This window comes from Protopterus annectens, chromosome 2.part0 (assembly GCF_019279795.1).
Source record: "Protopterus annectens isolate FY-2018-M chromosome 2.part0, PAN1.0, whole genome shotgun sequence".
NCBI classification, from domain to species: domain Eukaryota; kingdom Metazoa; phylum Chordata; order Ceratodontiformes; family Protopteridae; genus Protopterus; species Protopterus annectens.
Window position 1 is genome coordinate 1,095,536,388 of NC_056728.1, and position 26,971 is coordinate 1,095,563,358.

Below are 26,971 nucleotides of genomic sequence, written 5' to 3' on the forward strand. Positions count from 1 at the left end.
TCTGGAGTTCAACATTAAGGACAGTGGTGTCCTTACAATATCATGTGCTTCCAAAACTCTGTTGTGAAAAGGGTTAGGGTGCTGCTGGATGGGAAGTTGAGGAAGAATGAAAATGGGCAGCACAGATGTAACGTTATGGTGAGTACATAACTGCTTTATCTGATGTTGTCAATTTTCATTCTATCCACAACTGATGGAACAGAGTCCCCAGCTATCTAAAATCCCAGGTGGATTCCAAGGAAGGATATTCCTGAGCACAGTTGAGCCAAAGGTTGCTCTACCCCTCAAGACCAGATCCAGTTTGTAATGAGTGATAAAGACATAAGGACTTGCCCAGGTTGCAGCTGCACATATGTTATCCATGGAAGCCCTGAACAGAAACACTGAAGAATTTGCCATGAACCTAGTTCAATGGACTCTTACATATTTAGATAAGATTGAACCAAACTTGTTATAGATAAAAGTAATACTATCTGCCAGCCATCTGACTAGAGTTACTTTTGTAATTCCCAATGTCAAATCTGCAAAGGAGATGAATAATTGATCTGTCTTCCTGATTTCTTATGTAAATAAAAACATAATTGTCTGAGCATCCAGTAAATGCAACATATATTCATCTTTGTTTACAAATTTAGGAAAGAATACTGGCAAATTAATAGATTGATTGATATTAGATTCTAACACCACCTTGGGAAGGAAAGATGCATTGGTACTTAATGTAACTCAGTCCTTAATGGGGACTAGTGGGCTAATGCACTAATGCACTATGCTTATGAAAGATCAAGTAGAGAGGATTTGATGACAATGCTTGACATTCTGGCATTCTTCTGGCAGAAGTAATGGCCACTAGAAAGATAGTTTTCCAGATCAGGAACTTAGGATCATATTTAGCTGCTGGTTCAAAGAGGGAATGAATTAAGGCCTGCAGTGCCAAGTTGAATGCGATTTTTATATGGAGGTCTCTATAAGAGAGTGCATCACAAGAATGCTTTACAAAGTTTAGAAGAGACCACAGAAGAATTTTCAACCCCAATATGAAAATTAGATGTTGCTGCTAAATGAACTTTAATGATAGAGGAGCTCGCCCCTTATTTAAAGAGTAAACTTGTGGGATTGAGAGTCCTCATACAAATTCCTGGATCCCCAGTGCTCCTGGACCCAGATGGCAACCTCCTAAAGCTAGTGGTACTGTTCCCTTACTCTGACCACCTGAAAACTTGAAAATAGAAGGATACCCCAACGGTTAAATAAACAAACAGCTCATACCTAGCCCCTGGACCATAAGGACCTGATAAGGTACTGTCCCCTTACTCTGACCTCCTGAAAACCGGAAAATAGAAGGACACCCCAACGGTTAAATAAACGAACAGCTCCTTCCTAGCCCCTGGACCATAAGGATCTGATAAGGTACTGTCCCCTTATTCTGACCTCCTGAAAACCTGAAAATAGAAGGACACCCCAACGGTTAAATAAATGAACAGCTTTTGCCTAGCCCTTGGACCATAAGGACCTGATAAGGTACTGTCCCCTTACTCTGACCTCCTGAAAACGTGAAAATAGAAGGACACCCCAACGGTTAAATAAATGAACAGCTTCTGCCTAGCCTTTGGACCATAAGGACCTGATAAGGTACTGTCCCCTTACTCTAACCTCCTGAAAACCTGAAAATAGAAGGACACCCCAATGGTTAAATAAAAGAACAGATCCTGCCTAGCCCCTGGACCATAAAGACCCCATAAGGTTATTATCTTCTCTGCTAAAATTGTTGGACTAAGCTAGCTAGCCATACTGGGTCTATAGCACAACCGGGCACCCCTACTCAAGCCCCTAACCAATTTTATCGTGTTCTTTATATAATTTTGGATTACATCTTAAATTGTGGCCAACATAGCTAAAAACAAAGGGAACCATAGGAATATCCAATAACTGGCCCTACTTTAGGAAAAAGGATCTCTTGGACCAATTCCTACCTTCACAGTCCTTAAACTGCCTAAAAATCACATCAGTCCTATAGTGAGTAAGTGAGCTCAACTCTTAAGGCCAGGAAATAAATTTGAATTATCCAAAGTGAATATTTGAACTCATGTAAAGCAAACTCACAGACCCTGAGATACTCGTGGCCTGCTAAAGCCCCGCTCTGCTTGCCCTCGCTGTGCTCGGGCTTGCTTCTCTCTCCACCCTGCCCCCATATTTCCCCCACAACTACTGGTGCTACATTTATACTACATTGACCACACCCCATCTCTTCTTTAACCAATCACCTTTTCTGAACAAGTAGTGGGGATTCCCCTACCAACCCTACTCTTCTATCTCATACATCATATACCCACCCACATCCTTACTATGGCTACACAGCTCTCTTTGCTCAAAATTCCTCTAACTTACCCCATATTACCACTGATACTTATCTCATACATCATGACTGCTTATGAACATCAAATTCTTTATGACCTTCACCTCCCAGGAATGTACACCAGCACTCTGACTGTACCCAGTCAGTTAGAACACTTGGACACTTCCTTTATACCTAGCCTCTCTCGCCTTCAACGTATCCCACCCATTAAAACTACACACATCAATCCAAAAGCAAAACAATACCAAAACCTTATTCTCACATTTCTGAAATTGACCATCATAACTCCATGTAATCTTACTACGGATGGTGACATCCACCCAAACCCTGGCCCAGCCCTTACCGATCTCTCTAGAATCCTAACCACCTCTTCCCTCAACACACACTCCCTAAACAGTCCATCCAACTCACTCCTGATTAGCCATCTAAATATTAGAAGCATAAATAATAAAGTCCATCATCTCCATGCCCTACTTGATCACTTCTGTCCAGATATTCTTTGTCTCACTGAAACCTGGCTTAAACCATCCACCTCAGACAAAGAGATGATATCACCAGATTATAATTTATTAAGAGCTGACCGCACAACTAAGAAGGGAGGTGGGATAGCCATCCTATATAAATCTATGCTATTACTATTCATTGACACCCCTCAAACAACTAGAAAGGACAAGGCTGAAATTATTACTACTAAACTGCAAATCAATAAAAATAAATGCATATACATTATCTGTGTCTACATCCCCCCAGGTAAAAACATACAAATTCTTGAGGATATGCTAAACTGGGTGTCAAACAGTTATCCCCAAGAAACCATTGTTCTAGGTGATTTTAACATAGACTGGTTCACCTGCTCCTCAGAGCCCCCTACTCAACATATTAATCTTTATGGCTTCACACAAGTCATTACCTCCCCTACCAGGATAACTAAACCTAAGGATAAAGAAACCATCCTAGACTGGATCCTTATTAATGGTCAACCCAACATATATAAAGCTGGAACCCTTCCTGACAGCATAAGTGATCACCTCCTCACCTATATTATCAGGCAGAAGGCTGGAATTCCTAAACAACCTATCTATAAAATAATCAGGAACAAGAAAAACTTCAACCTTAATCATTTAAAAACTGGCCTCAGACTTTGTAACTGGTCTGCCCTCAGGCATCTGCCACTTGAGGAAGCTGTAAAATACTTTAACAGCAAATTCTTATCCATCCTAAACACCCATGCACCAGAACACTCAATTAGATTGAAAACTAAACTTACCCCATGGCTTTCAGCAGAAACTAAGCAAAAAATCTTACTTAGGAGCAAAGCATGGGACACCTGGTGAATCACTAAAACCCTAACAGATCATCTTACTTATAGACAATTAAGGAATGATACTGAGCCGCTGTGGTGTAGTGGTAGCATTGTTGCCCCACAGCAAGAGGTTCTCCTGTTCCATTCTCGGCTGGAGTGCCTTCTGTGTGGAGTCTGCATGTCCTCCCCGCAGTCGAGTGGCATTCGAAAGACATGTGTGAATGGGCGTGCCTTCTTTGAAGGTTGGGCATCGGGCTGGCACCCCGGCACCGTAAAAATTGACTGCCAGTCATTAGCGGACTGGAGTTTTGCTGTGGCGACCCATAACCAGGAAAAGCCGAAAGAAAAACAACAACTAAAAAATCTGTTACAACCAATAAAAAAAAAAATCACTATTGCCATCTACAACAGATGCACCAAAATTAATCACAAAAATTCTGGGCAGGGCTAAACAAGCTTCTCTACCCCGGACAACCCACCACCCCTATCCCCACAATTTAAAAACTAACACCCCTGCAGAAGTAGCTAATTCCTTTAATAACTTCATCAGTGAAACCATCCAACAACTAGCTAATAAATTATCCCCCTGTGGACCTAACTCAACTGCCACCATAACCAGTACCCAAACCAGCTTTAAACTTCAACCAGTCTCAACCTCATTTATTCAAAAATGAATTAGTAAACTAAAGCCAACCACCCTAGCCGCAGACCTCCTCCCTGCAGAGTACCTACAAAAAGCAGCAAACTTGGTAGCCTACCCGATATTCATTATAATAAACAGAACTATATCAGAAGCAACCATTCCCACTATCTAGAAGATTTCCCACGTTATTTCACTCCATAAAGGAGGGAGCTCTACTGAACTCTCAAATTACAGACCCATAGCTATCCTGTCACCTCTAGCCAAAATCATGGAAAAATGCATTCATAGACAACTCCTGACCCATCTACTAGCAAACAATCTCCTGACAAGCTCTAAGCATGGCTTTAGACCAAAACATAGTACCACCACTGCCCTACTCTCCTTTACAAATGTCATAGACCAAAACCGTAATAATGATAAACTTTCCTCAACCATCTTCCTAGACTTTTCCAAGGCCTTTGACATGGTAAACCACCAACTGCTCTTGCAAACCTTAGAATCAAATTCTCCAGATACCCAGACCACACAGTGGTTTAAATCATATCTAAACGGTAGACAGCAGGCAGTCCTTTGGAAAAATAACCTATCCACCCTTCTACCTATTGCACTCGGAGTTCCCCAAGGACCCATCTTAGAACCCCTCCTATTCTTCTTATTCATTAATGACTTGCACAGGGTCGTACCACAAGCTACCTGCATTCAGTATGCTGATGACTCGACCCTAATTTTCTCTGCCACATTCCCTGAAGAGCTATTGACTTTATCCCAATGTACTTTTAATGCAGTTGAAAACTGGCTCCTCAATCGCCATCTTATACTAAACCCCAAAAAAAAAAAACTGCTGCTGTTCTCTCCATCTCACAGGTCCTCCACTCTAACCTTCTCTATTAAATCAAGGGATGGTACAATTATCTCACCAGATCCCTCTACTAAACTCCTAGGAATAATAGTTGATAATAACCTGAGATTCGACCAGCACATCAACCATACAATTAAAACAGTTAAAAAAAAAAACTGGGTGCTCTATACAGGATTAAGCCCTTCTTAACTCCCCTAGCCAGAACTACACTTGCACACATGCATCTACTATCTGCACTTCTCTATGCCTCTTTCCTATTTACAAACTTGAGTAAAACTGACCTAAATAAGTATACGGTCTGCTCTGCTATAATCACATTGCCAAATTTGCTACGGCCTCTTCCCATTGAACTCACCATTGCCTTAACCTAAAACTACTAGGATGGCTTGAATTACTTAATCAACTCCTGGTCAACCAACTAGTCACAGCCCACAAGATCCTTTAGCAGCCAGAACACACACCTGATCTTAAAAGTCTCATCACCCCCTACCAGAACCTCAAAATTCTCAGATCCTCCAACAAAATGTTAGCTGTCACACTTAAAGCTAACAACTCAGCTGGGGACTCTCTGTTTACCAACTCTGTTGGTTAAACATGGAATTCTCTCCCTGCAGACCTAACCTCAGAATCCTCTTCTGCCCTATTCAAATAGAATCTTATCCAATACCTCAGAAAACACTGGCTTTGTCCTTGCTATACCCCAGACTAATCTCTCCCCCTTTCTCGGTGAACCCTTTCTCCTCAGAGTCTAGCCAAAAAACTCTGAACAAACCCACTGAATAAGTAAGGACTAGTTCTTCTCCTTGTATATAAGTTGCAAAGATACAAGAATTGATACTTATTAAGAAATTGTTTAATGCTTGTACTAAAACCTGGAAGTGTATTATATATATATATATATATATATATATATATATATATATATATATATATATATATATATATATGTATATATATATATATATATATATATATATATATATGGATTCACTTCAGAAGCTCGAAATACTGAAAACTCGAATTTCAGTATCTTGAGCCCAAGAAGTAGAATCCACAAAACAACGAAAACTAAAAACTGCAAAATTCAAAACCTCGAGTACCGGAAGTTTTACTACACACACACACACACACACACACACACACACACACACACACACACACACACACACACACACACACACACACCATCCACAACACAAACACACACAATCACTCTAGTACATGAAAGCAGGGAGGCAAGCCCACATGCACCCCCCCTACTTAAATATTCTCACTCCAAGGTCGCACTACATACAAACACACACAAAACACCACTACACAAGCTACTTTCTCTTCGCACACACACATCACAGCAACAAAACACACTGACACACCACAGCCCCTACCCAAAACCCTTAAAACACACACACACACACACACACACACACACACACACACACACACACACACACACATACACACTTACCTGAATATATAACCATAGCAGAACTTTAGAAGTGCGAAATTCAAAACCTCCGGTATTTGAGGTTTTGAATTTTGTGCTTCTAAACTTTCCCTATTATGTGGCTTCGGCTTCTTGGGCTCAAAATACTGAAATTCAAGATTTCAGTATTTCGAGCTTCAAAACAGAACCCATATATATATATATATATATATATATATATATATATATATATATGTATATGAATGAAATGTTTTTATCTCACCTGTCTCTAATTGATAATGTATAGCACATAAATGTGTACCAGTCTCACTTGTATGTCTTGTGTTCATCTGTGTGGAGCTTTTCTCCCTGGCCTCTGATGAAAATGGGCATATATCCAGTCGGACTCTCCAGGTCAACAAATGTAAAATAAATAAATAAATAAATAAATACAGCAAAAAATTTGAGTATGTTATGTATCAGAGCTGAAAAGGGATCAGTGTGTTTTTGTTGTGCCCAGCAAACAAACCTTTTCCACTTACTTGTATAAAGTCTTCTTGTAGACAGATTATGGGAAGATAAAAGAATATGATGGACAGGGGAAGAGAGCATCTGTTGTCTGGCTATTAAAGGAACTGGAGAAACCATGCTGTTAGCTTGAGGTTTGAGATATCTGGATGAACCATGTCTATTTGGATGTGACAGGAGGTCTGGAATTGGATCCAGAATTCAAGGCTGGCAAAGTTGATGAGGCCATAGGAAGGGGAAACCAAATCTGATGCGGCTAGTAAGGTGTAATGAGGATGACTTTGCTTGTCAACCTGGTAGCTTCCTGCAGAAATTTTGGAATCAGAATAATTGTCAGGTAAACATATTGTGAAGAAGAACATCCCTCAGTGATTCCACCTAAGGGGGATTAGGACAAATTAGCTGCTGCATTTGTTGTTTAGAGCAGAAGCAAAAAGATTGCAGAAAGGCTGGCCCCAGTGATGGAAAATCATTTCTGTCACTTCCGTGTTGAGAGACCATTCGTGAGGTAAAAGAATGGACCTGCTCAATTTGTCTGCTATCACATTGGACTTCCCAGGAATGTGCATTGCTATGAGAAAGCAGTCAGACAAGCTTGCTCATTGCCACACTCTGAGTTCTTCTCGACACAAGGGGTAAGATGTGGTCCGTTCTTGTTTGTTGATGTACCAAACTACTGACATATTGTCTGTTTGCATCACAATTGTCCCTAAAAAGAGAGTGTCCTGGAAGGCCTGCAACACTAAGAGCATGGCTGTCATCTCTATATCATTGATACACAAGTTGACCTCTTCAGGGTGCCAACTGTCATAAGTGGGGGTAGTTCCCTTCATTGTTATTCAATTTTTCTGCCTTATAAAAGTGGTACAGTTTGAAATATTTTCTGCTTAAACTATGAGCTTTGGCCAGCTAAGACCTGCATGCAATCAGTTGAACGTATAAGTGAAGTTAAGTAAATCTTTATCTGCACTTTTTTCAAATAATAAACAATTTAAATTAATTTGTTTGTGTTGCATTGAGCAATATCTAGCTGGAAGTTGTGACTCTGCTTTTTCAGTAGGTCCCCATCCACCCTCCCTGCTTTTGTTTTGGTGTTAATCTTGGTGGCTTTGAAACTGCCTGCCCCTCTTGTAAATTTGCACTTGGATATTCCTCCTGGGCCCATCTCATTTGCTCACTCAAAAAAAAAAAATTGTTGTTCTTTTTATCTGCATTTACTGTATTTGTGTTTCTTCCTACTTTATTTTGCTTTTGCGTAATTTTAAAAGTACTCAGTTGTATTTATTACTGCTTGGTGTAACTCATTCTAAGCCTTTTAGTTTAAGCACTTAGGCTTCAGACCAGTTGTTTTACATTAAGAAGGTCTGCACTGTAGTGGCAGAACAGGTAGGTTACGTCCTTCCAAGTTAGGAACTGCTGATTGAGGGCTCAGTGTCTGTTATTCTAAAAGTGTATTAGTTCTGTTTTAAGCACTTGGGCTTCAGGACAGTTATTTTACATTAAGAGGGTTTGTGGTCTGCACTCTTGTGGGAGGAGATGCTGGACTCTGCCTTTCTGAGCTGGGAATTTCTGGTTAAAGGCTTATAGTGTCTGCATATTTGAACTGCTCCTTACTGAAATTGGTGCACCTTGTTTGCTGTAGCATAGACTAGATCCAGGCCTGCTGAATCCTAGCTTTGTTTGTATAACTTGAGCACTAATTCAGGCATTCTTTAAAGTACTCAGTTGTATTTATTAGTGCTTGGTAGTAACTTGATTAAAGTGTAGCTATCATTCTAAGTCTTTTGGATTAAGCACTGGGGCTTCAGACCAGTTGTTTTACATTAGGAAGGTTTGTGGCCTGCACTGTGGTGGCAGCACAGGTGGCTTACATCCTTCTAAGTTGGGAACTGCTGATTGAGGGCTCAGTGTCTGTTATTCTAAAAGTGTATTAGTTCCGGTTTAAGCACTTGGGCTTCAGGCCAGTTATTTTACATTAAGAAGGTTTGTGGTCTGCACTCTTGTGGGAGGAGAGGCTGGACTCTGCTCTTCTGAGGTGGGAATTTCTGGTTAAAGGCTTATAGTCCCTGCATATTTGAACTGTTTCTTACTGAATTGATACACCTTGTTTGCTGTAGCATAGGCTAGATCCAGGCCTGCTGAATCTAGCTTTGTTTGTATGCTTGTTGTTTGTTTGCTTGTTATTTCCCTGAAAAGCTAATTCCACCTAAAACGCTGCTTTTCAGTGCTTCTGTGGATCCCTAGTGATATCTGCATTGCTTACTGTACTTATTTCCTTGTTTCACTTGAAATAAAGTTACTGTTTGTCATTTTTGCATTTAAGTGCGCTAGCCTCCTCTGTGTATTTAAATTAATTTAAGCTCTGCATTTCTGTTGTTTCTGAAAAAAAACAATCCTTGTTTTCCCGCCTTTCTGAACTAGTCTAGTCCAGTTTTCAGGCTTTGCTGAATCCAGGACTGTGGTAAAGGTTCCTGTTTTGCCCATATCATACTTGGATAGTTAGGTGGCCTCCTTGTTCACTGTGAACGAGGGAACTCTGAGCAGCCTATCTGTCCCTGTAGGAGTGGTCCTAGCCCAGCAACTTTTAGCTCATTGGCCATTTTGGGCTAATTTCTATCCTTTTTGATCTCCCTGGTATAAAAACCGCTCAGCGCGGTTTTGCGCACCTCACAGCACTGTTTAGCTGCGGTTAAACTATTCCAGGCTCCATGAAGTCGGCACTTCAGTTTTTCCCTTGAAATTTGAAACACTTCAACCCAGCACTAGGAATAAGGCAATTTAAGACCGGCACTTACTAAAACTCACTAAAACTAGAACTAGCTTACAGATTGCACTTCAGCCCTGTACTCAGGAAGTATAAGGCTCTTTACTCATCCAATCAGCAATACAGTCCCAACCATCTATTCAGGCATGTTCAAGGGACAGCTTCAGGTGTGCTGTCCGGTCCAGCTAGTGAATCTGGGCATTCTGAAGCAATGTTACAATTGCCTCATGTACACAGGCAACCCCCTCCTCCTCCCAACCAGCACAAACATATGTGAGAGATGCAGTTACCCAGCCAAACTGGAGGCTAAACTCTCTCAACCCACGACTGGATCAACCAGTCACAAGGAGAAGGGCAACACTAGCACCACATTACCAGACTCACATAGACCAGCCATAGCTGCACCAGAAAACAACTCTCAGGAACACGCAAAAGCATACTCGGAGGCTCTAAATAAGAACATGCCTAAACAACAGGGACCTCCCAAGCATACAGCCAAGCAACCCCCACCCTACAACAGAAGCCAGGTAACACATACATCACAACATCAGTGTGCCAAGCAAAAACAGCCCCTAATGCTAAATAACACACTAGTAATCAGTGATTCTATCATTAGGCACACAGACGTCCCACTCACTAGATTGAACAAGGAGAAGGTTACCATAAGCTGCCTGTTGGGTGCCAGAATCTGCCACATAACACATGCACTCAGGTCACTCCACAACAAGTACAATTATGACTCTGTCATTGTATATGTTGGCGTAAATGACCTGAGATTCCTCCTGGACTACATGAAAAGAGACATGGAGGAGCTCTCTGACCATGTAGCCCAGGCTGGTATGACTCTGACTCTGAGTAGCATCCTGCCCTCACCCAAAATGATGCCAGCATACAAAGAAAAAAATGATCAGTTTCAACAATTGGTTAAACTACTGGTGTCATTCAAAGGGGATCCAGTACTTGTCAGCCTGGGATGACGTGCTTGACAAGCCACGTTGCTTCGCCAGAGACGGCTTGCACCTGTCACCCCTGGGCTTTCGAATACTGGCCAAGACTCTTGCCGCCACAATACTGCCTTTTTTAGGTAAGGCTCAAAAGACAAACCCACCCCCATAAACAAAAATAATAAACAAAAACTGAGAGTAATGCTGCTCAACGCCAGAAGTATAAACCTCAAAATGCACACACTCAAGGCTCTCCTTAGTATGGAAGAAATCGACATATGTGCAGTGACAGAAACCTGGTTCAAGGCTCCAGAGAGCACCCCAGCACTACCAGGATATGACTCCTTCCATACCTTTAGGTCCCAAAATCAGGACCGGAACACGGAAGGAGGGGGTGTCCATATTCATCAAGAACACCCACACCTCCAGGTTAGTAGCACAGCACGCGAAATCTGAGACCATCTAGTGCAATTGACAGCGGGTAAATTGACTGTTCAATTTATAGCTTGCTACAGATCTACCACCTTGTCTCAGGATGCTCACGCAGCATTCCTGAGAACATTAGAAAGTATGAAGATTCTACCCAACACCATGCTACTGGGTGACTTCAACTATCCAAACATTGACTGGGAAAACTACTCAAGCTCAAATGCACTAGCCCAATGCTTCCTTGAGTTTATAAACTCAAATGCCCCTGAACAGCTGGTCACCACTCCCACAAGAGGTGACAACATACTGGACCTGGTCATCACCAACATGGGGAACCTGTGTTCCACACCTGAGGTAAACTCATCATTGGTAAGATCAGATCACAAACTAATCACACTGGACATCCACATCCCGACCCCCCCCCCCCCAGTCAAGGAAATCAAGGTAAAAAACTTCTCTAAAGCCAACTTCACACTCCTCAAGACCGAGGTGGGAAGTTTCAAAGCTCCCAATCAAATGGAAAATAACGACCCATCGGCAGAATCCTTTACAAATGCATTCTATGAACACCTTCAAGAATGCATGGACCGAGCCATCCCAAGTAAAACCAAGACCAACTCCTCAAAAAAGAGGAAGCAAGTCTGGTGGACCCCGGCCATAAATAAACTTTACAACAGAAGGAGGAAACTCCTGCAAGATAGAACAAAATCCCAAAATAAGAAGGCATCTCTGATTAACATCAGTAAAAAACTGCACTCCCTCATTAAATCATCCAAGGCCAGCTTCGAAAGAAAAATAGCCAATGACTCTAAGGATAACCACAAGGCCTTCTTTACCTATGTCAAGAGTCTAGGGGCAAACTCTCAGATATGCTCTGAGCTAGTGCATAATGGCCATAAATACACTGAACCAACTGACATTGCCAACATCCTGGCTGACAAGCTCAGTGGAAATTTCACCCCTCCCTCTCCACCAAAGGGGCTAGCACCCATCCCAGAAGAATGTGGCACTCCAGATATCTCAGACACACAAGTAAAGACAGCCCTTGCAACGGCCAAAAACACAGCATCAATGGGACCAGATGCTATCCCAGGTTGTGTCTTACACGAGCTTCAAAATGAACTAACCCCCCATCTCAAATCACTATTCAATCTCAGCCTCTCTACAGCCTATGCACCCAAAGAATGGCATACAGCAACAGTCGTACCACTCCACAAAGGTGGTGCCACAACTGACCCTGGGAACTATTGCCCTATAAGCTTGACTAGCTTGGTCTGCAAAGCCAAGGAACGCATTATCATGGCGCTCATTAACAGGGACATTGGGAACCTCCAGACACTGGACCCAACACATTTCGGCTTTGTTAAAGGCAGATCTTGCCTCCTGAACTTGGTTGACTTCTTCGAAACAGTCACCAAGGCCATAGATGAAGGGAAGGTGGTCCACACAGCATATCTGGACCTCGCTAAGGCATTCGACACCATCCCACACTCAGGAATCATAGACAAACTCACCAGCTTAAATATTAACCCCTATGTCACGAGATGGGTTGCCAATTGGCTCTCAGACAGAACCCTCATGGTAAGAGTGGCAGGCGCCATGTCTGACTCTAAACCAGTCACAAGTGGAGTCCCACAGGGCTCAGTCCTGGGACCCCTACCGTTCGGTATATATTTCTCCGAAGTACAGGCAAAGGCGGAGGGACTGTGGCTAACCAAGTTCGCAGATGACTGTAAACTGGGTGCAATAATTGACTCTCCAGCTGACACAGACATGCTGCAAAAGGGTCTCACAGAGACAAACACCTGGTGTCAAAGTCACGGCCTAAAGATAAATGCCAAAAAATGCATAGTAATCCCATTTGGGAAAAACAGAATACCTGCAAACTACCACATAGATTGGAATCCACTAAGTACAGAAGAAGTAATTAGGGACCTGGGTACCCAAGTAGATAGCATGCTCTCCTTTGACAACCACATAGCCAAAATGGTCAGGAAATCCTTCTATGTGGCACACCTGATCACAAAGGGTTTCTCATCCAGATCCAAGGAGGTGATTGTGCCCCTTTACTCCTCACTCATTAGGCCCATAATAGAGTACAATGCCCCATTTGGGATGTACCTCACTAGACACCTGCAACAACTAAAAAGACCACAGAAGTACCTCACTAAGAGGATTAAGGGCCTTAAACAATTACCCTATGAATAACGACTAAAAAAGCTCCAGGTCTTCTCAGTTGCTTACCGTCTTCTCAGAGGTGACCTACGTCTGACCTATAGGGCCATGTCAAACTCTGAACTAATGGACATGCTTCACCTCAAAAAAACAAGATCCCTCAGAATCACTCATTCTAGCGACTTGAACCTATGTACAACAATAAACAGGACATGCTGGAGGGATAGATTCCTGTCCCAGCGACTCCCCTCACTCTGGAATAGAATCCCAATCCATATTCGACAGAGCTCCTCTCTGACCCTTTTCAAGAGAAATCTTGATGAGTGGATGAGTAATCGTAAGTTCTACCCTGGGATCACTTCAGGAGCCCTGTTGACAGAGGCCCAGGTTACTAATCTAATGGGGAGGTGAAAGCCATCACTCTGTGGCTAGGCTTATAAATGCCCATGGGCAGATAGCCTAGTACTTACCTATGAACCTATGAACTGCCTTGGACTTTTCTCCCCAGAAAAAGCCCCCACACCCAGTCTGTGAAATGTTCATGGTCACTATGGCCTTGGGTTGAGTTAGAATGAAAGGACAGCCTTGTAGAACTTGATCTGAGTGAATCCACCACCAGGGGTATCTCTTGCATGCCTTAGTGATTCTTATTTGTGCTGACATGCACTGGTAAAGACTCGACCACTGTGTTTCTAGCATCCACTGAAGAATTCTCATAGGAAATCTTGCCAGAGGAACTAAGATTACAGCAGCTGACATTGACCCCAAAGCTTGAAGGATCAACTGGGCTGAAATTTTGGTACTGTGAATTATCTTCCTGACCTGGAATCTGAGAGTCTGTACTTTTGAGAGAGGAAAAGAAGCTGTCAGTGATATCATGATGAAGACTGCTGCTATGAATTTTAAGGTTTGAGTTGGCTGTAGCTGAGATTTTTTTGTAATTTGTGGGTATCCCCAAATGAGAACAAATCCAAAATACCTGACCTCTTGCTCTTGTTAGTAGATGACTGGTTGGGGCGGTAATGAGCCAGTTGTCTAGATATGGATGCACATGGAATCCTTGCAGTTTCAGCTGAGCTGCTACCACTGCCATGCATTTGGTAAACACCCCGGGCACTGCGGTAAAGCCAAAGGGCAATGCTCTAAACTGATAGTGACTGGCACCCAGCTGGAAGTATAAATACCTTCTGGACTGTCTGTTCATTTCTATATGATAGTATGCATCCTTAAGGTCTATCGAGCACATCCAGTTGTCCTTGCATAGAAAATGTGGAATGGCCTGAACCATGACCATCTGAAACTTTGTATGTTGAACTGACTTGTTCAAAGTGCTGAGATCCAAAATTGGTCTCCAGTCCCCTGTTTTTTTAGACACAAAAAGAATCTTGAGTAAGTTCCAGATTCTATCTGGTCTGGTGCATCTCTTGGATGACTGTATTTTTCTAGCAGATTTTGTATTTTGAGTGTTGCTTCTTTCCATTGACTGTGTGAAATATTAGGAATTTTGCATACAGGTAGGGGTGGAAGGGAAAAGGGAAATTTATAGCTTTTGGAAATAATCCTCTGCACCCAAGTATCTCTTGTTATGCCTAGACAGGCTCTCTGGTGCAAGGCTAGTCAACCATCAATTGCCTCCCGAGGGGGATGATCGGGCCTCCTTTTGGGAGGGTTTATCAGATAAAGAATCTCTGGACCTTTGGTTTTGCAGAACTCCTCTGCTGATTGGATGGCGTTTTCCATTAGAGTTCCACCCTCTGCCCCTAAGGGAACTGTCTCCATGTGTGTCCTGTAAAGGACCCTGGGACTTCCTGAACCACATTTTCTGACCACCTTGTTGATTCCTAGAAAAGGATATTTGAGGGGTCAAAAAATGTTGTAGAGAGGGTCTTTCCATCCTTCTCACACCTAGATAATATGTCTTTCACTTTAGGGTTCAAGCAATGAACTGCCATCAAAGGGTGGATTGATGCAAGAGGACTTGAAAGGCTCTATAAAAATCACATAAGTGCATCCAGACATTCCTCCAAATGGATATGCCTGAACCCACTGCCGTTGAGGCACCTTCAGCTGCATGCAAAATAAACATAATGGATGAATTCAAAATGGATTGGAGGGTTACCAACTCAGAGGCCACAGAAGATTGGACTTCAGCAGTAACAGTCTCTGAATGGGGTATTGAAAGTACCTTGATAAAGTCATTTTGTAACCTAGTAAAATATGCCAAAAAGTTCAGCGACCTAAGAGAAAAGGTAGCTGATGAATAGACAGGCTTCCCAAATCTGTCCACCACCCTTTACTCCCATGTTAGGGGAATAAACAGAAGAACTTTGTTCAGCAAGTTCCTTCTTGGTGGCCAGTGCCATGACCATGGCATCCACAGGTACCCCCTTACTCCAAAATTCCTTCCTAACAGGTGGAGGCAGAATCCAATCTGACCTCTTAGAGATTGTCTCAACTGAGTCAGGCTCCTTCTACGCCCACCAAGACAGCAAATCAATGAGCTTGTCGGTGGGAAGAGCAACCCAGGAGGTAGATGGGCCATCTCCAAAGGCCTCAAGAAATACTGATTCCTTCAGTGAAGGGTTGCTGGAGGTCCAACCACCTCTCTGCTTCAAGATCTTAAGGATATCTCCAAATGAGGTGTCTTCTGGGTGTGGTCACGGTGACCCTTTTCCCTCATCAAAATCAGTATCCTCAGTGACTGACTCTTGTGGAGAGTCCAAGTGCCTCCTCTTGCATTTTGTCTTCTGAGGGACATCCTCAGTGGGATGCTCCAATGAAGTGTCGGAAGATATTGTGGAATCCTGCTGGGTGGTCTGTGGGTCTTGGGGTGGCTGAAACTGTGGTGTAGCATGATGTGTCTCCAAGGCCAGGGACAACTGGGAACTAGATTGAAGATCCAGTGGGGTTGGATCCATCCATCCTGTTGGAGCAGAAAATACTTTCTTCACTACCTTGAATGCAGACCACTCTGGAGAGAAGGAATACCTCTGCCCTGAGAAAACAGGCTTCTGGACTGTTGTCTCACTCTGCCTTGAAAGCAATCTCCCTGAGGAGGAGGTCAGAGCTGAGCTATCCAGTGACAAAGTACCAATGCGCAGAGATGAGTCCAAAACCCTTAGAGTCAACTCCAATGCCTCGAACCCGACACGGAAGCTTTGGCTGCGAGAGTCATCTGGATCTGAAGATGTTGGAGTTGATACACTTAGAGTTAGCTTTGGATCTGAAGATAAAGTTATCTTCAGATCCAAGCCACATGGACATGGAATGTTCAGATCCAGGGACTCTGAAGCAATCAGAGGGATCAGAGAAGGAAGAAGAAGTGGTGGTGTGGAAGGTGGATGAGCTGCCTGACCTGAGGGGGCAGGAGCTGGTAAAACACCCATCTGAATCTGTGCCAAGAGAAACTTCATCATCATTCTGTCCACATCTTCCTCAGACAAACTCTTGGATGAATGAGACAAGGCAAGGTGACTTGGATCAGCACCTTTCCAAAAAAGGGGAGGCAACCCCGGAAGGCTCTGAATCATATGTAGGGGAATACCTGGTCCTTGGAGGAATTATCACATCTGAAGTAGTCAGATCCATGGGTTTTGATGGATCTGAGGATGAAGGATCCTCTAATTTCTTCTTCTCTGGATCCAAAATTCAAAACCTCGAATACCGGAAGTTTTACTACACACACACACACACACACACACACACACACACACACACACACACACACACACACACACACCTGAATGTATAGCCATAGCGGAACTTTAGAAGCGCGAAATTCAAAAGTTCCGGTATTCGAGGTTTTGAATTTTGTGCTTCTAAACTTTCCCTATTATGTGGATTCGGCTTCTTGGGCTCGAAATACTAAAATTCAGGATTTCAATATTTCGAGCTTCTAAACGGAACCTATATATATACATATATATATATATATATATATATATATATATATATATATATATATATATATATATATATATATATCAATAAATGAAAATTTTTTATCTCACCTGTCTCTAATTGATAATGTATAACACATAATGTGTACCAGTCTCACTTGTATGTCTTGTGTTCATCTGTGTGGAGCTTTTCTCCCTGGCCTCCGATGAAAATGGGCATATATCCAGTTGGACTCTCCAGGTCAACAAATGTAAAATAAATAAATAAAGCAAATATTTGAGTATGTTATGTATCAGAGCTGAAAAGGGATCAGTGTGTTTTTGTTGTGCCCAGCAAACAAACCTTTTCCACTTACTTGTATAAAGCCTTCTTGTAGACAGATTATGGGAAGATAAACTAATATGATGGACAGGGGAAGAGAGCATCTGTTGTCTGGCTATTAAAGGAACTGGGGAAACCATGCTGCTAGCTTGAGGTTTGAGATATCTGGATGAACCATGTCTATTTGGATGTGACAGGAGGTCTGGAATTGGATCCAGAATTCAAGGCTGGCAATGTTGATGAGGCCATAGGAAGGGGAAACCAAATCTGATGTGGCTAGTAAGGTGTAATGAGGATGACTTTGCTTGTCAACCTGGTAGCTTCCTGCAGAAATTTTGGAATCAGGGTAATAGTCAGGTAAACATATTGTGAAGTAGAACATCCCTCAGTGATTCCACCTAAGGGGGATTAGGGCAAATTAGCTGCTGCATTTGCTGTTTAGAGCAGAAGCAAAAAGATTGCAGAAAGGCTGGCCCCAGTGATGGAAAATCATTTCTGCTACTTTCGTGTTGAGAGACCATTCGTGAGGTAAAAGAATGGACCTGCTCAATTTGTCTGCTATCACATTGGACTTCCCAGGAATGTGCATTGTTATGAGAAAGCAGTCAGACAAGCTTGCTCATTGCCACACTCTGAGTGCTTCTCGACACAATGTGTAAGATGTGGTCCGTTCTTGTTTGTTGATGTACCAAACTACTGACATATTGTCTGTTTGCATCACAATTGTCCCTAAAGGGAGAGTGTCCTGGAAGGCCTGCAACACTAAGAGCATGGCTGTCATCTCTATATCATTGATACACAAGTTGACCTCTTCAGGGTGCCAACTGTCATAAGTGGGGGTAGTTCCCTTCATTGTTATTCAGTTTTTCTGCCTTATAAAAGTGATACAGTTTGAAATATTTTCTGCTTAAACTGTGAGCTTTGGCCAGCTAAGACCTGCATGCAATCAGTTGAATGTATAAGTGAAGTTAAGTAAATCTTTATCTGCACTTTTTTCAAATAATACACAATTTAAATTAATTTGTTTGTGTTGCATTGAGCAATATCTAGCTGGAAGTTGTGACTCTGCTTTTTCAGTAGGTCCCCATCCACCCTCCCTGCTTTTGTTTTGGTGTTTATCTTGGTGGCTTTGAAACTGCCCGCCCCTCTTGTAAATTTGCACTTGGATACTCCTCCTGGGCCCATCTCATTTGCCCACTCAAAAAAAAAAATTGTTGTTCTTTTTATCTGCATTTACTGTATTTGTGTTTATTCCTACTTTATTTTTCTTTTGCATAATCTTAAAAGTACTCAATTGTATTTATTACTGCTTGGTGTAACTCATTCTAAGCCTTTTAGTTTAAGCACTTGGGCTTCAGACCAGTTGTTTTACATTAAGAAGTTTTGTGGTCTGCACTGTAGTGGCAGAACAGGTAGCTTACATCCTTCTAAGTTAGGAACTGCTGATTGAGGGCTCAGTGTCTGTTATTCTAAAAGTGTATTAGTTCTGGTGTAAGCACTTGGGCTTCAGGCCAGTTATTTTACATTAAGAGGGTTCGTGGTCTGCACTCTTGTGGGTGCAGAGGCTGGACTCTGCCCTTCCGAGCTGGGAATTTCTGGTTAAAGGCTTATAGTGCCTGCATATTTGAACTGCTCCTTACTGAAATTGGTACACCTTGTTTGCTGTAGCATAGACTAGATCCAGGCCTGCTGAATCCTAGCTTTGTTTTTATAACTTGAGCACTAATTCAGGCATTCTTTAAAGTACTCAATTGTATTTATTACTGCTTGGTAGTAACTTGATTAAAGTGTAGCTATCATTCTAAGTCTTTTGGATTAAGCACTTGGGCTTCATACCAGTTGTTTTACATTAAGAAGGTTTGTGGCCTGCACTGTGGTGGCAGCACAGGTAGCTTACATCCTTCTAAGTTGGGAACTGCTGATTGAGGGCTCAGTGTCTGTTATTCTAAAAGTGTATTAGTTCTGGTTTAAGCACTTGGGCTCAGTGTCTGCTATTCTAAAAGTGTATTAGTTCTGGCTTAAGCACTTGGGCTTCAGGCCAGTTATTTTACATTAAGAAGGTTCGTGGTCTGCAGGGAACTGCTGATTGAGGGCTCAGTGTCTGTTATTCTAAAAGTGTATTAGTTCTGGTTTAAGCACTTGGGCTTCAGGCCAGTTATTTTACATTAAGAAGGTTTGTGGTCTGCACTCTTGTGGGAGGAGAGGCTGGACTCTGCCCTTCTGAGCTGGGAATTTCTGGTTACAGGCTTATAGTGCCTGCATATTTGAACTGTTTCTTACTGAAATTGATACACCTTGGTTGCTGTATCATAGACTAGATCCAGGCCTGCTGAATCCTCGCTTTGTTTGTATAACTTGAGCACTAATCCAGGCATTCTTTAAAGTACTCAATTTTATTTATTGTAGCTATAATTCTAACTCTTTTGGATTAAGCACTGGGGCTTCAGACCAGTTCTTTTACATTAGGAAGGTTTGTGGCCTGCACTGTGGTGGCAGCACAGGTGGCTTACATCCTTCTAAGTTGGGAACTGCTGATTGAGGGCTCAGTGTCTGCTATTCTAAAAGTGCATTAGTTCTGGCTTAAGCACTTGGGCTTCAGGCCAGTTATTTTACATTAAGAAGGTTCGTGGTCTGCACTCTTGTGGGAGGAGAGGCTGGACTCTGCTGTTCAGAGCTGGGAATTTCTGGTTAAAGGTTTATAGTGCCTGCATATTTGAACTGTTTCTTACTGAAATTGATACACCTTGTTTGCTGTAGCATAGACTAGATCCAGGCCTGCTGATTCTAGCTTTGTTTGTATGCTTGTTGTTTGTATGCTTGCTATTTCCCTGAAAAGCTAATTCCACCTAAAACACGGCTTTTCAGTGCTTCTGTGGATCCCTAGTGATATCTGCATTGCTTGCTGTACTTATTTCCTTGTTTCACTTGAAAAAAAGTTGCTGTTTGTCGTTTTTGCATTTAAGTTACCTGTAACACAGTCGCAGGCTACACACTCAAGCGCGCTAGCCTCCTCTGTGTATTTAAAGTAATTTAAGCTCTGCATTTCTGTTGTTTCTGAAAAAAAAATCTTTGTTTTCCCGCCTTTCTGAACTAGTCTAGTCCAGTTTTCAGGCTTTGCTGAATCCAGGACTGTGGTAAAGGTTCCTGTGTTGCCCATATCATACTTGGATAGTTAGGTGGCCTCCTTGTTCACTGTGAGAGCGGGAACTCTGAGCAGCCTATCTGTCCCTGTAGGAATGGTCCAGCCCAGCAACTTGTAACTCATTGGCCATTTTGGGCTAATTTCTATCCTTTTTGATCTCCCTGGTATAAAAACTGCTTAGCGCGGTTTTGAGCACTGCTCAGCACTATTTAGCTGCGGTTAAACTATTCCAGGCTCCACGAAGTCGGCACTTCAGTTTTTCCCTTGAAACTTGAAACACTTCAACCCAGCACTAGGAATAAGGCAATTTAAGACCAGCACTTACTAAAACTCACTAACACTAGCACTAGCTTACAGCTTGCACTTCAGCCCTATACTCAGGAAGTATAAGGCTCTTTACTCATCCAATCAGCAATACAGTCCCAACCATCTATTCAGGCATGTTCAAGGGACAGCTTCAGGTGTGCTCTCCGGTCCAGCTAGTGAATCTGGGCATCCTGAGGCAATGTTACAATTGCCTCATGTACACAGATAACCCCCTCCTCCTCCCAACCAGCACAAACATATGTGAGAGATGCAGTTACACAGCCAAACTGGAGGCTAAGCTCTCTCAACCCACGACTGGATCAACCAGTCACAAGGAGATGTGTAACACTAGCACCACATTACCAGACTCACATAGATCAGCCATAGCTGCACCAGAAAACAACTCTCAGAAACATGCAAAAACATACACGGAGGCTCTAAATAAGAACCTGCCTAAACAACAGAGACCTCCCAAGCATACACCCAAGCAACCCCCACCCCACAGCAGAAATCAGGTAACACATATGTCACAACATCAGTGTGCCAAGCAAAAACAGCCCCTAAGGCTAAATAACACACTAGAAATCAGTGATTCTATCATCAGGCACACAGACGTCCCACTCAGTAGATTGAACAAGGAGAAGGTTACCATAAGCTGCCAGTCAGGTGCCAGAATTTGCCACATAACACATGCACTCAGATCACTCCACAAAAAGTACAATTATGACTCTGTCATTGTACATGTTGGCGTAAATGACCTGAGACGTACCTCCCTGGACTACATGAAAAGAGACATGGAGGAGCTCTCTGACCATGTAGCCCAGGCTGATATGACTCTGACTCTGAGTAGCATCCTGCCCTAACCCAAAATGATGCCAGCATACGAAGAAAAAATGATCAGTTTCAACAATTGGTTAAACTACTGGTGTCATTCAAAGGGGATCCAGTACTTGTCTGCCTGGGACGACATGCTTGACAAGCCACGTTGCTTCGCCAGAGACGGCTTGCACCTGTCGCCCATGGGCTTTTGAATACTGGCCAAGACTCTTGCCACCCCAATACTGCCTTTTTTAGGCAAGGCTCAAAAGACAAACCTGCCTCCATAAACAACAATAATAAACAAAAACTGAGGGTAATGCTGCTCAACGCCAGAAGTCAAAACCTCAAAATGCACACACTAAAGGCTCTCCTTAGTATGGAAGAAATCAACATATGTGCAGAGACAGAAACCTGGTTCAAGGCTCCAGAGAGCACCCCAGCATTACCAGGCTATAACTCCTACCATATCTTTAGGTCACAAAACCAGGACCAGAACACGAAAGGAGGGGGTGTGTCCATATTCATCAAGAACACCCACACCTCCAGGTTAGTAGCACAGCACGCGGAATCTGAGACCATTCAAGTGTAATTGACAGCGGGTAAATTGACTGTTCAATTTATAGCTTGCTACAGATCTCCCACCTTGTCTCAGGAAGCTCACGCAGCATTCCTGAGAACATTAGAAAGTATGAAGATTCTACCCAACACCATGTTACTGGGTGACTTCAACTATCCAAACATTGACTGGAAAAACTACTCAAGCTCAAACGCCCTAGCTCAATGCTTCCTTGAGTTTATAAACTCAAACGCCCTTGAACAGCTGGTCACCACTCCCAAAAGAGGTGACAACAAACTGGACCTGGTCATCACCAACATGGGGAACCTATGTTCAAAACCTGAGGTAAACTCATCATTGGTAAGATCAAATCACAAACTAATCACACTGGACATCCACATCCTGCCCCCCCCCCCCCCAGTCAAGGAAATCAAGGTAAAAAACTTCTCTAAAGCCAACTTCACACTCCTCAAGACCAAGGTGGGAAGTTTCAAAGTTCCCAATCAAATGGAAAATGATGACCCATCGGCAGAATCCTTTACAAATGCATTCTATGAACACCTTCAAGAATGCATGGACCGAGCCATCCCAAGTAAAACCAAAACCAACTCCTCAAAAAAGAGGAAGCCAGTCTGGTGGATCCCGGCCATAAATAAACTTTACAACAGAAGGAGGAAACTCCTGCAAGATAGAACAAAATCCCAAAATAAGAAGGCATCTCTGATTAACATCAGTAAAAAACTGCGCTCCCCTCATTAAATCATCCAAGGCCAACTTCGAAAGAAAAATAGCCAATGACTCTAAGGATAACCATAAGGCCTTCTTTAACTATGTCAAGAGTCTAGGGGCAAACTCTCAGATATGCTCTGAGCTAGTGCATAATGGCCATAAATGCACTGAACCAACCGACATTGCCAAAATCATGGCTGACAAGTTCAGTGCAAACTTCACCCCTCCCTCTCCACCAAAGGTGCTAGCACCCATCCCAGAAGAATGTGGTGCTCCAGATATCTCAGACACACAAGTAAAGACAGCCCTTGCAAAGGCCAAAAACACAGCATCAATGGGACCAGATGCTATCCCAGGTTGTGTCTTACATGAGCTTCAAAATGAACTAACCCCCCATCTCAAATCACTATTCAAACTCAGCCTCTCTACAGGCTATGTACCCAAAGAATGGCATACAGCAACAGTCGTACCACTCCACAAAGGTGGTGCCACAACTGACCCTGGGAACTATCTCCCTATAAGCTTCACTAGCTTGGTCTGCAAAGCCATGGAACGCATTATCATGGAGCTCATTAACAGGGACATTGGGAACCTCCAGACACTGGACCCCACACAGTTTGGCTTTGTTAAAGGCAGATCTTGCCTCCTGAACTTGGTCGACTTCTTCGAAACAGTCAACAAGGCCATAGATGAAGGGAAGGTGGTCCACACAGCATATCTGGACCTTGCTAACGCGTTCGACACCATCCCACACTCAGGAATCATAGACAAACTCACCAGCTTAAATATTAACCCATATGTCACGAGATGGGTTGCCAATTGGCTCTCAGACAGAACCCACACGGTAAGAGTGGCAGGCGCCATGTCTGACTCTAAACCAGTCACAAGTGGAGTCCCACAGGGCTCAGTCCTGAGACCCCTCCTGTTCGGTATATATTTCTCCGAAGTACAGGCAAAGGCGGAGGGACTATGGCTAACCAAGTTCGCAGATGACTGTAAACTGGGTGCAATAATTGACTCTCCAGCTGACACAGACATCCTGCAATAGGGTCTCACAGAGACAAACACCTGGTGTCAAAGTCACGGCCTGAAGCTAAATGCCAAAAAATGCATAGTATTCCCATTTGGGAAAAACAAAGTACCTGCAAACTACCACAAAGACGGGAATCCACTAAATACAGAAGAAGTAATTAGGGACCTGGGTACCCAAGTAGATAGCATGCTCTCCTTTGATAACCACATAGCCAAAATGGTCAGGAAATCCTTCTATGTGGCACACCTGATCACAAAGGGTTTCTCATCCAGATCCAAAGAGGTAATTGTGCCCCTTTACTCCTCACTCATTATGCCCATAATAGAGTACAATGCCCCATGAATCATGACTAAAAAAGCTCCAGCTCTTCTCAGTCGCTTTCCGTCTTCTCAGAGGTGACCTACGTCTGACCTATAGGGCCATGTCAAACCCTGAACTAATGAACATGCTTCACCTCAAAAAAATGAGATCCCTCAGAATCACTCATTCTAGTGACTTGAACCTATGTACAACAATAAACAGGACATGCTGGAGGGATAGATTCCTGTCCCTGCGACTCCCCTCACTCTGGAATAGAATCGCAATCCATATACGACAGAGCTCCTCTCTGACCCTTTTCAAGAGAAATCTTGATGAGTGGATGGGTAATCGTAAGTTCTACCCTGGGATCACTTCAGCAGCCCTGTTGGCAGAGGCCCAAGTTACTAATCTAATGGGGAGGTGAAAGCCATCACTCTGAGGCTAGGCTTATAAATGCTCATGGGCAGATAGCCTAGTACTTACCTATGAACCTATGAACCTATGAACTGCCTTGGACTTTTCTCCCCAGAAAAAGGCCCCACACCCAGTCTGTGAAACGTTCATGGTCACTATGGCCTAGGGTTCAGTTAGAATGAAAGGACAGCCTTGTAGAACTTGATCTGAGTGAATCCACCACCGGGGGTATCTCTTGCATGCCTTAGTGATTCTTATTTGTGCTGACATGCACTGGTAAAGACTCGACCACTGTGTTTCTAGCATCCACTGAAGAATTCTCATAGGAAATCTTGCCAGAGGAACTAAGATTACAGCAGCTGACATTGACCACAAAGCTTGAAGGATCAACTGGGCTGAAATTTTGGTACTGTGAATTATCTTCCTGACCTGGAATCTGAGAGTCTGTACTTTTGAGAGAGGAAAAGAAGCTGTCAGTGATATCATGATGAAGACTGCTGCTATGAATTTTAAGGTTTGAGTTGGCTGTAGCTGAGATTTTTTTGTAATTTGTGGATATCCCCAAATGAGAACAAATCCAAAATACCTGATCTCTTGCTCTTGTTAGTAGATGCCTGGTTGGGGCGGTAATGAGCCAGTTGTCTAGATATGGATGCACATGGAATCCTTGCAGTTTCAGCTGAGCTGCTACCACTGCCATGCATTTGGTAAACACCCCGGGCACTGCGGTAAAGCCAAAGGGCAATGCTCTAAAGTGATAGTGACTGGCACCCAGCTGGAAGTATAAATACCTTCTGGACTGTCTGTTCATTTCTATATGATAGTATGCATCCTGAAGGTCTATCGCGCACATCCAGTTGTCCTTGCATAGAAAAGGTGGAATGGCCTGAACCATGACCATCTGAAACTTTGTATGTTGAACTGACTTGTTCAAGGTGCTGAGATCCAAAATTGGTCTCCAGTCCCTGTTTTTTTAGACACAAAAAGAATCTTGAGTAAGTTCCAGATTCTATCTGGTCTGGTGCATCTCTTGGATGACTGTATTTTTCTAGCAGATTTTGTATTTTGAGTGTTGCTTCTTTCCATTGACTGTGTGAAATATTAGGAATTTTGCATACAGGTAGGGGTGGAAGGGAAAAGGGAATTTTATAGCTTTTGGAAATAATCCTCTGCACCCAAGTATCTCTTGTTATGCCCAGCAAGGCTCTCTGGTGCAGGGCTAGTCGACCATCAATTGCCTCCCGAGGGGGATGATCGGGCCTCCTTTTGGGAGGGTTTATCAGATAAAGAATCTCTGGACCTTTGGTTTTGCAGACCTCCTCTGCTGCTTGGATGGCATTGTCCATTAGAGTTCCACCCTCTGTCCCTAAGGGAACTGTCTCCATGTGTGTCCTGTAAAGGACCCTGGGACTTCCTGAACCACATTTTCTGACCACCTTGTTGATTCCTAGAAAAGGATATTTGAGGAGTCAAAAAATGTTGTAGAGAGTGTCTTTCCATCCTTCTCACACCTTGATAATATGTCTTTCACTTTAGGGTTCAAGCAATGAACTGCCATCAAAGAGTGGATTGATGAAAGAGGACTTGAAAGGCTCTATAAAATCACATAAGTGCATCCAGACATTCCTCCAAATGGATATGCCTGAACCCACTGCCATTGAGGCACCTTCAGCTGCATGCAAAATAAGCATAATGAATTAATTCAAAATGGATTGGAGGGTTGCCAACTGAGAGGCCACAGAAGATTGGACTTCAGCAGTAACAGTCTCTGAATGGGATATTGAAAGTACCTTGATAAAGTCCCTTTGTAACCTAGTAAAATAAGTTCAGAGACCTAAGAGAAAAGATAGCTGATGAATAGTCAGGCTTCCCAAATCTGTCCACCACCCTTTACTCCCTGTTAGGGGAATAAACAGAAGAACTTTGTTCAGCAAGTTCCTTCTTGGTGGCCAGTGCCATGACCATGGCATCCACAGGTACCCCCTTACTCCAAAATTCCTTCCTAACAGGTGGAGCCAGAATCCAATCTG